General features: G+C 33.0%; 1 protein-coding gene and 1 long non-coding RNA gene across 6 annotated transcripts in view; one reads left to right on the forward strand and one right to left on the reverse strand.

The window, feature by feature from the left end:
- Positions 1-49: 49 nt before the first annotated feature.
- Positions 50-13,836, forward strand: part of Cftr (CF transmembrane conductance regulator) — a 36,369-nt gene continuing 22,582 nt past the window's right edge. For 2 of the 5 annotated variants that reach the window (XM_070107918.1, XM_070107920.1), the window contains exon 1: positions 4,351-5,122. The gene's annotated coding sequence lies outside the window, so the exon portion shown is untranslated. Of the gene's footprint in view, positions 124-4,350; positions 5,123-13,836 lie in introns of those variants that run through there. The other 3 variants (XM_014230071.3, XM_014230073.3, XM_036373268.2) reach the window with 3 other exon arrangements.
- Positions 3,140-3,667, reverse strand: LOC138856968 (uncharacterized). Its single transcript, XR_011395939.1, has 2 exons — positions 3,390-3,667; positions 3,140-3,291 (listed from the first exon to the last, which is right to left on the reverse strand). It is a non-coding gene; the product is annotated as an uncharacterized lncRNA (long non-coding RNA).

Genomic DNA, 13,836 nt, shown 5'->3' on the forward strand with positions numbered 1-13,836 from the left:
ACAAACATATATTAAATTATATATTTTTATATGCATCGCCAGTTTACCGTTTGGTCGCGAATATGACAGCAGCGGGAGCGTATAAGAACAAAAGTTAAGAAAGTGGATAAAAAACAAAAAAAGGTGGTTAAAATATTTTGGCGTCAATGCGAAAATCATACAAAATATTAATTCATTTCTTCATTACTTTTTTAGTTTATTAAGTCAATATTCAACGTTTTATTAAGTCCATATTGTAAATACAGTAATAATTTGATAATTTGTACATTACACATTGTGGGCAATAATCGAAGATTTGTCAAAAAACCAAAAAAAACGTTAACTTCTTCTGCACTGCAGCTTGAATGCGCTTAACAGATACAAAACATTCCTTACCACAACTTGATTTTGATCGTTCAGTTTATATGGTATCAATTTGCTATAGTGATTCGATGTGAACAATTTCTGCGGAGATTACATTATATAGTATATACCAATTTCGAGAAGATATTACATCAAATGAAAAAGTTTTCCATGCAAACACTTGATTTCGATCGTTCAGTTTGTATGACAGCTATATGCTGTAGTGATTCCGACAAATGAGCGGCTTCTTGTGGATAAAAGGACATGTGCAAAATTTCAGATCTATATCACATAAACTGAGGGATTAGTTCGCGTATATGTATGTAGACAGATGGACATGGCTAAATCAACTCAGCTTGTCATGCTGATCATTTATATATACATTTTATAGGTTATCTATTCCAAGATTATGCATTAGAATCTTACATCAAAGGTTCTGACCTTCCGGCGAGTCATTATCGTGTATATGGCCTGGCGTTGTCCCGTTAGAACACATTTGCTCTCTTATTAGCCAAAGCTGGCCGCTTCTGGGCGATTGCTGCTTTCATATGGTCCAATTGTTGACAGTACAGGCCACCTCCTCATTAGAACCTTAATCCGAATATGTCAGTTTAGCTTTACTCTGTCCACAATTGCCTTTTTTCCATTGACAACTCCATAACAACAAAACACTTCCAAGCTCAGCATCCTTAGTCTTAATAAACCCACACAAGTATATAATTTTGCAGCGCATTTATTTGAATAAATGTTTATGTACCTATACATATAAAGCGAAACGATTTTTCAAAATTTTCACTTCCAGTCATTTTCTTTCTTCGTTCCCAAAAGTACTCGTGTTTTTATGTATGTGTTTTTGTCATGGCGCCAAATGGCCACAGCTGATTGTGAATCACAAACTCCACTTTTTCCAATAAACGCGAAGCAACAGGTTTCACCGGTATCTAACACCGGTAACATGCGCACAACTATATTAATATACTCACATGTTTAATTTTGTATGAGAGTTTCTTAGAGCATATTTCAGCTCTCAGCGCGAATAAGGTTAACGTGCCAAGTTCAAGTTCACGAAAGGGGAATGTCAGTATGTCGCTGAAGTGGGAAAAGGTCAAATTTTGAATATTTCCGTAGGCAACGAGGAAAATAACAGTATTTTATAATTATTAATTATGGAAAATTTAACTGTTAATCTATCTGTGGAACATATTTGAACTTGAAACTTGAAACCGCTTGAATTATGCGGCAATACTTATACATATAACTACTGAAAAGCTAAACATTGTAAGCCATTTTTTCATACCTTTAACCCTGGAAAGTTCAGTTGCTCAGGCTGGTCAAAATGGCATTTTTATGGACTACAATAAGAAGGACCTATGAATTGTACATCATAATATATTCATGTTTTTTATTCGTAATTGAATTAGTTTTTGTTTATAGAGATCCAGGCCGATAATCGTGATATTATATTATATTATAAAACACCATTTTGTTTAGGTTCATAGATATGTTTTCCTTAAAGAAATAGTTTAGATCTCGACTATCAGGGTTCACTATACCTGACGTACGCTGCCTTGCTGTTTGGAAAAAGGCGTAACAAATCGATTGGCCTTATTAAGGCCCTCACAAACGATTCCGCCGATTTGATTGGACAGTAACCAGTTCTATGTTCTATATTAGCATAGATGGTTCAAGCTTTAATTAAGGTTTTAAAAATAAGTTAAGCACATATAGTATTCTTGACAGGATGTCTTTAATAGTTAAATTTCTTGTCACTCGTATACTAATTTCCCACTTAACATATGGTATTATACGATTTGCGACGAAAATACCGTTCCAACCGAACTTACCTTTGCGTTGTTTTTTTTATATACATATGTATATGTTTTAATTTTCAGAAGCAATGCTATAGGTATATACTTACACGAAATGACACATTTATCCACTTTTTTTGTCATTCATCGGGAAGTTCATTGGCTTGGCAAAAGTGCCTAGTAATGGTAGCTGTCAGTTCTTAAACAAAGAAAGTAAAATGCAACAAACTGTAAAATTTTCTTCCACCAGCAAAATGTCCATTTTCTCTCCTTTCTCTTGAGCTTTTATATCTAGTGAGCTTTCGTTGTTACTCTCTAGTTTACCGATTTTTATTTTGAGATCGTCGCGGCTTATATGCAATATTTAGGAAAAGGTAAATATGTGCTATTTTTTTAAACGAAAAGCGTGTAAAACCTGAGAAAAAAGTCGATTGACCGATAACTCTCAATCGTTACTATACCATACAAGTATAATGCTTACAATTAAAGCTAAATATACTTGTGTTGAAACAAAGATGCAATTATATTTAACTTTTCTGTCTGTAAATTTTTTGGTTGTTTCAGTTTGTTTTGATATGATCACTTTTAAAGCCAAATTTGTTTTTCTTCTTTTTTTAAATTCATCAACCATATTAAAAAAAACGAATATTTTGACATAAGAAGATGTAATTGAAAATTAGTGTGCCTTTTCGATACTAAGTCAAAATAAAGTGAAAAAATTAATATCTTAAAAAAAAAACAAGTAAGGAAGAGCTACATTCGGGTGTAACCGAACATTTCCAACTCATGCAACTTTCAATGACCAAAGCCGGGGAAATACCTTCAGGTGTTGGCAAAACTATATATTAAGAAATGTAGCGAAAAGGTTTAACTTGATTGTTCCGCGAAATAGTGAATGACTCACTTAGTTTTATTACTATATTTTACTTGACGTCAACGGAAATTTTACTAAAATCGTTGGGGGCATAGAAAAAGAAAGGCTGATTGCATTAACTTTTGACATTACTCAGGTATTCTTAAGAACTTACTTTCAAACAATTTTAAACATATATAAATATAAACATATATATAAAGTAAAGTCAGCTGGACGTTTCCAAATCGTGTATATCAGTTAGTTGGCGTGGTTATCATCTGATTTCACCTAAAAAAATGTTTTGTGAAAGATAAAGCTGAAGAACCAAAAACTTGGTCTTTTGAAATTTTTACATGAATTTTGAGGTAGATCTTTTTATTACTTACAACTTTGCTATTTATTTTTGCCTGATACCGAGTTACGCCGTTTTTAACCATTAAAATTTAAACCAACTCCTTCTTGCGGGCTCAGATCGCCTGTAAATTATTTTTTGCTTTCAATTTGGTTATTTTATCTTCCTTTTCCAATGGGTTTCATCTATTAAGTTTTTGTTTTTACTTTCAAAATGATCGACCCTGGTTTATTGTTTGAATTGAAAATATAAAAGTTTTCTTTATTAATTTTCAAAACTTAAGATTTCAAATAAAATATAGTTGTTTGTAGAAAACAGAAGGCTCAAAAAATGTTTTTTTCGCGGAAAACCAAAAATGTTTCCATCAAAAAAAAGATGCGCAACACAATTGCGCATGCGTCAATGGTGATATTAGTGCAGGGTTGCAATGCAAGTGCTGCCAGGTTGCTTCAACAACTGGTATAGTTTGTTCGATTCACTACCCTCCAACACTTGGCGAAGACAGCTATTGTATACTCTCATCTACGACTCTAGGTAATTTTTTTGACAAGAGAGCAGCGCTCAAAGATAGCAAGCAGAGAATGTAAAAATAATAATCTACATCAATAAATATTTCCAAATATATTTGTAAATATTTTTCAAATCAAAATCCCATTTCATATGAAATGCCCCACATGTTGCTTCTCTCATCGACTACCAAATGCATAAAGTTTATCGTGAGCGTCGTTATCTCTACTACATTGCTCCAAAAAATCTTTGAAAGCTTTCGCTCTTTAGTACACGCTCGTACTACCTATGTACATACCATAGATTGGTTTGGCAGAAATATTGCATGTGTACGTTTCTATAGATACATACATACATACACATATTCTCAAATTAGTTAGTAAGTCATTTCATGTTTTGTGCGATAATAGCAGTACTCGTAAACCATATATTTAGAAGAAGAAAATGGCAGTAGTCGGCTAAAATCACGCTCAAATGTTTCTCATCATTTTAGTTGTATTCGGGTTGCGTGCGCGTTCAGACATCGGTAATTTATTCTAGGTCCAAACGACGATTTGTTAAGTAATTGTGGTGGTGTTGTGCCGGTTTTTAGGTGCTTTGCACAGTTCGCAATTAATTCAGGGAGCGACGTTGACGTACCCAAATACTTATGTATGTAATTAACAAATAATAATATTTGTGCGTGCCCTATGGTATAAGTTTCGCGCAAGAAAAATATAGAATAAATATTTTGCCAGTAAAGTAACCAAGTAAAATAAATAAAAATGTGGGATTAAAAATTTAATAAATACAAAAACAAAATTGTTTTGCAAATTTCTGAGTGTGTGAAGTGGTTTATCTTTTTTACTTAACTGTACTTATTGATTTGAGTGAAACACATTGCATTTGTTATTGTTGCTGTTTAAACTAATTTTGCGCAAATCGCGGCGTTTTCAATGTGTTCTGTCATTGTGTTATACAACTTCTGGCATTTTGATGAAAAGTAGGTGTGCTGTTTGACGATTAAAAGCAATAATTGAGGCCGGCGTTGTAGGCAATCGTTTTTTGATTAATCGAAAAATATTCAAAAAAAAAAATTAAATAAAAAATTAAATTTCTGCGCTGGTTTTAATCAAATATAAGAAGTGTTGTAGAAGGTTTCGTTTTTTGCGATACTTGTTGAACATTGCGGGTTGAGATATACAATACACATACATATTTAAATAGTTACCTTTGAGACGCAGGCGTGCTTATCGCCGTCTTTCATTCGATATTTTAGTGGTAAGTGCACGCACAGCTGTTTTACACATACACTTATGTACAAGTATATACATACATACACATACTACATACATATGTATATAAGTACGCACATGTTTATTTACATGTCACATGCAATCAGTGTTTCTTTCCTTCTAATGAAATTTCAAATGTCAAATCGTTGTTGTATTCATTTTAATTGCTCTTTTATGAATTAGTGATTATTATATTTCAAATTGTTACCAAGTGTTAATTCGGCGTACGAATACTTGAACTCATCAAATTTTAATTTATTAAATTGAATTCAATATGAAACGTTGAACTATAATCAACAAACAACCAAAACAAAAAAAAAACAAGTTTTGATAGAATATAGTAATATAATAAGGTTTGTTAAAATAACGGAAATTACTATATGTGGTATAACATAATTCCATATGTTTGCGGCATTAAATTAAAGTATATCCAATATTATACGTTCTGCTAACTTTGCTAAGTTATCTTACATATTGACCAATATATGCGTTATAACCAAATGTTTGAAAACATTTTTTTAAATATATGGGAGATAGGTGTAGTATTGACCCGATTTTATCTTTTTTTGGCATTGTTACATATTATTAACAGAAATAGATGCTCTGTTAGTTTCATTAAGGTACCTATCAACCATACCATCAACAACATAGTATAAGAGGTAAAGTCAACCGGATGTTTGAAAATCCTGATATTAAATATATGGCGGCCGCCCCCTAATAAGTTTAATATATATATATATATGTATCTTCCAAAACAACAAGGCTACATCAGCCAAATTTGCACATGCCAAAATTTTTCAATCCTTCTTACGATAATGCAAAAAAAAGGTGAAATAGAATGATAACCCCGCCTACTCCTTATATAATGATTTTTTTTTTTTAATTACTAAAAATGTGAAAAATCAATAACGAAATTCGTCAGAGACATTAAAATTTTTCACTTCAGTTTAATAGGCATAGTATTGAAAACGGACACTCGAAACTAATTTCTCGAACATATGTATATTCTAACTTTAGACTCTCAATAAAAAAGTGCCAAAATTTCGAAAATGTTTCCAACAAAAATCGTTTTGAAATTGTACTTTTTTAATATTTTAAAAGAAAGCAAAGTCAACCGAAATAATCAGAGGATGTTACAGCTTTCAAAATTTCGAGACAATTTCGAAAATATTGTTCTTCTTAAATAATAATTTGAACAAGTGAAAATAAAGTACACAGTATGTTAAATAAACTATTATTATAAATTTGTATGCCTTTTTTCTGCGACAGTTGGTACACACGAGAGCAGCGTGAAAAATTCGTAAAACGTTGGTGCGGACTAGTTTGGAACTGAATGGATAGTCACTGCTACGGCACACCTATTATAAACCCCCTTTACAAAAATGTATATATGGGACATTTTATAATATTTGAATACTTATCAGCAAATTATAATATAGCGTGAATACAATAACCAACATACATACATACTTGTATGTATATAATATACGTGTCATTTTTATTTTCATAACTCAATACGTGCACATATTGTATAATTGCGATATTGGGGCGAGACTTTATAGCGGCCTCACTGTCTAGGAGAATCTAAAGTAAGGAAATGGATTTCCCTTTGAAGTTTCCATATGTAGTAATCTTGGTGTAACTAATTAGTGCATAGAAAGATTGCATTGTATGACGAATTTGCTTATCAACTATTTCTGCACGCTGAAATATTATATTTGTAAATAAACGCGAATGGGCGTAAAATGAGCACATTCAGAGATAACGCATGCTTAGCTTGCTACACAATTCCACTCTTAATGAGTTTGCAAATACAATTAAAACATTATTTTTAGTTAAAGTAGGTAAATTCTATTTTTCAAGTGCTAAATTCTTTTGGCTTGTTAACCTACTTTTTTATTCTAACGGTTTTTGTACTGGTTTGTTGTGTAATATATACAAGCTTTTGAAAACCGGTTCAACGACCATATAATATGTTTAATGACGAGCGGCGAATTTCCAAGACGCTGTTGCAAATTTGGAAACCCGCAATATACACACATATGTATGCACATACATACGTAAATGAATGTGTATTGTTCGCAAAGCTCCCACAGCGGACAGGTGGTAGAATTTGCCCGCGGACGTAAGAGGCGACTAAATGCCAAATGCACTATGACTGTTGTTATACCTCAGCTTGAACTGAAATGCAACAGAAATGCAACCCTGGAGCGCTATCATATCCTAGAATAGGTTAGGTTTTGAAATTGGCCAGCGGCAAAGGTAACGGGGATGATACTTGGACAGTTGAAACAGCGATCATTTGTGTATACCATTATTCCTAGGTATGTATTAAAAGGCACTCTTGATCATTGTATAAACCTACACGTAGCAAAAACACACTGTAGCAGACTTAAGGCATTTGCACGTTTTGGTAGTAGAATATTAATAGGCAACCAATACCAAATGCCTAATCATTAGTAGAATATCTTGCAACATGTTGCAACAGAGTATAATGGTTTTGTTCACCTAACTGTTGTTTGAATCACCTCAAACTAATCAAGATAGATATCGAGTTATATATATATATATTTATATAAATGATCAGGATGACGGCACGAGTTAAAATCCGGATCTGTTTGTCCGTGCACAAATAGTGGCCTCAAGGTATTTCATCTTACGTCCAAAAATTGTCGAAATCATAGTTGTGTCATAAATCGATAAAAAAAAGCTGGTCAATACTTCGCTTAATCTCCATATACCTAACATAAGTATTTTCGAACCTCCGGTTCAAACAATCTTAATGAAATTCATAAAGAATCTTTTTCTAATAACAGTGTATCCTCTTGCCTTAAATGAATGAAATGTTGTTATAAAATGATAGTTTCCTGCGTTTGGTATAAAGTTTTGACAAAACCTGAAGGTGTTCCTACGTCTTTCTTCCTTGCAAGTTGCAGGAGTATGAAATGTTCAGTTACTTGTAGATTTATACAATGCTCTTTATACTAAGTGAATTCAAGTTGAGTTAAATATTTTAAAATGAACTGATTATGCTCTATTCAGTATCTATGTACTTAAAAATTTGATAAGCACAATATGATATTGGGTGGCAGAATATCTAATCGTTGCCAGACATGCCATTGTTTGTGCATTCATTGGCATAAACATTATATATCATATTTTAAAATTTTAATAGATAACAGTAATTTAGCCTGCAAAAAGGTTGTGTGCCAAATTTGATGATATGTTCGGCCGGAACCGAATATGAGATATTTAAACATTTGGTAAAAATTGAAGATTTGTGAAACACTTCGACATATTTAAAAAGCTTTATTACACAACGAGCAATTTGAAGCAATTTTATATATAAATAATTCTCACTGACCGAAATATTCGGCATAAAACTTGTTAGAATAACGAAAATCATTAAAGGTACCATAGAATATGGGAGTTGGGGGTAGTATTGACTCAATTCTATCATATTTTGCCAATATCACATACTACTAACATGCCACAGACTAATAAAATGCTCCCAGGGTTTCATTAAGCTACCTCACATACCATCATCAATCTATATTGAGTAAAGTCAGCCGGGTATTCAAAGATCTTGATATTAGTTATGGTATATGGGGGCTAGCTCAAGTTTTCGCCCAATTTTATCTATTTTAGACACAAAGTTATACTGTTAGAAAAACACGCTCTCAAATTTTCATAGAGATAACGCACATATTGGCCGATATAGGCGGTATAAAGCGGAAGTTCAAAAATCTTTATATTAGGTTTATGGGGGCTAATACTTCCCGACCTGAGTCAATTCATTACGATTGGCCCCAATAACATTTAATAGAAGGCAGCTACTTTCTGGTGATATTTAATATTTTGTCAGCAGTTACTACTAAATCCATAATAATGACGCAATTGATTGTGTTCGAAATTGTCTTCGTGAAGTATATGAGTAATGTTGCGAGTTTGCAAATATACAGCTGATTGGGCAACTCAGAGAAGATAAAATACTTTTGGTATTCGCTCAAGCAAAATCTTTACTGCCATAACGAAATATTTAATTATTTATATCTTGTTAAAGTTACCCTCAATAAACCGGGAGTCAGTACACGTTTTTGATACACAAAACAATCTAATAGGTGGATAAGCTTCAGGGGAATTTTAAGGTGGATATACTAAAATATTACAATTTATTCTGAAATAATTATACATTTACCGTTAAAAGTGGACAACACAAATTTAATATCCGTGGTAACTATCGTAAGAAAACTCCAATAATACTGTAACTAGTTATGCCTAATTTGCCAAGTTTGCAGTAAGAGAGTTTGCGTGTGTGAAAAGTTGTAGTCTGTCATTGCGTTACGCAACTTTTGACATTTGCTTGAAGGGGATGTGGTACTTGACAGTTTAATGCACAACCATTGGCAGCAATAATTGAAATCGTTATTGTTAGCAGTTGTTTTTTCTTTAATAGAAAGCCTTTCCAATATCATTCGTGCGCTAATTTTTATCAAATATAACAGGTGTTGTGGAACAGCTATTTCATACCTACACACACTTGTAAGCATAGCACCAGCCGCTCACATTTGTTTACATGTGACTACCTATCAGCGTTTCTTTCCATCTAATGAAATTTCAAACGTCAAATCGGTTTTGTATTCCTTTTAATTGTTTATATAAAACTAATTTTAATAAGTTTTTTGAAATTTGCATTACAAAACTCAGTTCCGTAGGTTTTTACAAAACTTTTTGCTTACCTTATAACTGTCTAAATAACACCTTTTTTGTTACCAAATTTTTAGCTGAGTTGTATAGCACATGAAATTTGAAGTTGTCATCTTATTTTTTGAAATTTTAATAATTTGAAATCACACCATACGTACATAAATACCACTATATATGTATATACATTGATATCCAAAGCAAGTATCTCAAAAACTGATAAAGACCAACAGACATGGCGTAATCGACTCAAGTCGCCATACTAATCATTTATAGATATATTGTTTTTTTATAGAGCCCCCAACCTGCTTTCCTGCTTTAAAATGTTTGGCAATGATTAGATATGCCGGCATGCAATGCCATGCTATGCCTATTACTTTTTTAAGGCCCTATATAGTACACTAATGTTATCGTAATTTGGGCGCGCTTATTGCTTTATTTACCACCATACTTATGTATGAACAGAGTGTTGCATATATGTATGTATGTATGTATGCAATAAATCCATTTTATACAATAAAAATTAAAAAACAAATTAGCTTTTATTACTAGGTTATTAATAACAATTGAGTTTAATGGCGTCTAATCACGATTCCCAGCCGATCAACTGATCTCTACTAGCTCCAAATTTTTATACCTTGAACAGGGTATATTAAGTTTGCCATGAAGTTTGTAACACCCTGAAGGAACCGCCGGAGACCCCATAAAATATATACATAAATGATTAGCATAATGAGCTGAGTTGATTTAGCTATGTCTCACTAAGAAGCTGCTCATTTATCGGAACGGCCGATATCGGACCACTATAGCATATAGCTGCCATACAAACTGGACAATCGGAATCAAGTGCTTGTATGGGAACCTTTTTTATTTGACGTAATATCTTCTCGAAATTTGGCATGAGTTATTTACTAAAGGCAACAATGTAATCTGTGAAGAAATTTCTTAAATCGGATCACTATAGCATACCTATAGCTGCCATATTAACTAAACGGTTGGAGTAAAGTGCTTGTATGAAGAACTTTTTCATTTGACAAGATATCTTCACGAAATTTGTCATAGGTTATTGGCTAAGTTAATAATGCAATCTTCTTGGAAATTATTCAGACCGCGTTTTCCCGAACACAAAAAAGTAATGGTAAAAATCTCTGATTCTATAATTCTTAATGGCACAAACAGTCACCGACGCAAAACCGTGGACCGAATCAGCTGATACGGCCTATCTTATGAAAGCTCAATGTAAATGAACCACCGTTTCTACCGTCTGCTTCAACAGACCGTACGGTAGGATATCCCCAAAATTTGGATTTTTGCCGTAGAAACGAGTGAGCTGAGAGAGACAGAGAGCAATCCCTTGCAATGCAGGGTTGTCAATCTCGATATTTTGTAGTAATAAAAAAATTAACTTGAATATATTTGAAATATTCTTAAAATAGCTCATAGGCACAGTCGAATACACTTATTTATAAATAGGTAAACTATTTTTAATAGTTGGATTTTAGTTTTAAGCTTTTACATTATGAAAAATTATAACGAAAAAACTAAATGTGTGAAAAATCGTGTATACAAATAGAACAATGGCAACATTGGTGAAATGAAAACAAAAGAGAACAACTGATTTCTGCGTTGCAACTAGGGGCATAACTTTTGACAAATTTGGTTTGATACGGGCGGTAATTACGGAAGGGAGGAATGTCAGTGACTGTTTGTGCTATAAGGCCATTCTTCATTTGTATCTCGCTACGAAATAATCCAATTTCAATTCCTAGAAAAAGGAAATTTAATTTTTAAGTCTTTATTTGTAGGATTATTTAAAATTCCGTTAAATTTTTATTTTAACGTAAACACATATCTCATACTTATACATACTCGTATATATGTTAATTCCTGAATACATAAATATGTATCATATCATACAATTAATTATGTACATAAATAAGAAGCGAAAACAGTTTGAGCTTTAATAATAAATAAATGAGTGAAATGAAATGGTTCACTGTAATAGAGATGCGCAAATGATAAATAATATACATGCTAATGTCAACATGTATTTACAACGATAATGTGCGCCCACGACCTTAAAGATTAACTTCTAAAATGTTCTTTTGGACATGATTGTGAATTTAAATGATAGCTTTCATGTTAATATTTACTACATATATAGTATAATATATGTATGTATATTAACTTGTGAAATTGTATTTGGGTAGACAAAAATTCCCTTGTTAATAAGTTGATCGAAACAATCTATTCCAATCATTATTACGCAAATTCCAAACCATCAAACTCCGTTTTGCACCGTAGAGGTCCTTCGTTGGCTACTCGATTGGAGTGGCGGCGCAGCGCGCGAACTAAGTGCAATTTGCACAGCCGCAGAGGCTAGTGTCGCAGTAGTGCGTTCGCAGCATAGGGCTACATAACTTGTGGTCCATTGCCTGTGTGTCTTATGGTCTGAGCAGGCCTTAAGATGGTTCCATCCTTTTCATGTATTACGTCTAACGGAGGTAGAGTTTGGATGGAGCCTTTTAGCGCAAACGCAGCAGAAAAATTCTTCCTGGACCCGGTTAGGCTCAATGTCAGCACGGATCAGGAGGATGCTGAGCAATCATGTTGCTAGTAGTTACTCCACTGATGACAAATTTAACCTAAAGTTTACCGATCCTAATAGGGTTGGATCGACGAAATCACAAAAATCCAGATCAATTCCGGTAATGTAGAACCGGCTGTTGTGGGAATTGTTAATCTACCCTTGCGCAACTTCCTTCTGGTTACTGTAGCAGATTAATCTCCTACTTATATGTCCAACGTGCAATGACTTTAACCACCTTTTTGCATGCCCAACTAATACCCTTCATCTAACACCCCTCTATCTCTGTTGTCGAAACAACACGTTTCCTGGGCCTACCGAAAGATGACTTCGATGACAACCAACCCGAACCTTATCACCCAATCGGGGAATAAATAACCGCTAAAATAAAAACAACAAAGTTAAAAGTGAGTGTCTAAAATTTATGTTCTCAGCTAAAATAAGCAGACGATCGTTATAAAATATTATTTATACATATTTAGGGTATTTACAAGGTGTCATATCGTAATATTGTCTTATTTTTTTATGGCTGTCATATCAACACTGTTGTTGTTTCCCAAAACTGAAATACGACAAATACAACATGGCGAGGTTTGTTTTTTGAGTGTGCTATTTTATCAGCTGTAACTGGTTTACCTTTTTTTATTGTTGACGTTTAAATGTTAAAATTAATAAAATAAATAAATTTCATCAAATTTCTTATTAACAAATATTTCACATCACTAATCTTAGTTAAGCGTTTACATGGGTTTAATGGAGCAAACAACGGCTTATTTTCAATAATTCCTTTTCATATAATAAATAAAAATTGTATTCAAAAGTTTTATTACTCCAAATATACATATTTTACAAAAAAAAGGGAAAATGTTCAAAACTTGGCCATTACGATGTCATTTCCGGGTGTCCCACGTGTTTATTTTAGACCGTAAACTAGATAATGAACAAAGGAAAAACAAAAAAAAAAGGGAAAACTGTATTTTTGGTAGACGTTTTTACAAAAAAAAAAATGATCTGTGTCTGTGATCGACAAATCTTGACGACCGACTTTGAAAACATAGTTTCGAGAAAAACGTGTTTAAAGTTTTAAGTAACTACAGTAAATAGCTGAATTCGATCACGCAACTCTTCAAGGCTGCATCTCCAAAACTATTACTCGGATCAATTTAATAATTTAGGACACTATTCTAGAGGTGTTATAGAATTAAATAAGAAACTTAAATTAAAACTATTTATTTTTAAGCCGTGAAACCCATTTAACTCCGAGCTTTAGACTGGTAGAGGAGAGCCAAAATCGGAAGCGAAGCTCAGAGCAGAAGGCACCTCAACACTGCTTACGTTTTCTTTACCTTTTTCTCCCGATCATATTCATGGGCGATACGATACTACGAATGTCGAATTAAATATGAGAG

This window comes from Bactrocera oleae, chromosome 2 (genome assembly GCF_042242935.1).
Source record: "Bactrocera oleae isolate idBacOlea1 chromosome 2, idBacOlea1, whole genome shotgun sequence".
Classification (NCBI taxonomy): Eukaryota; Metazoa; Arthropoda; class Insecta; order Diptera; family Tephritidae; genus Bactrocera; species Bactrocera oleae.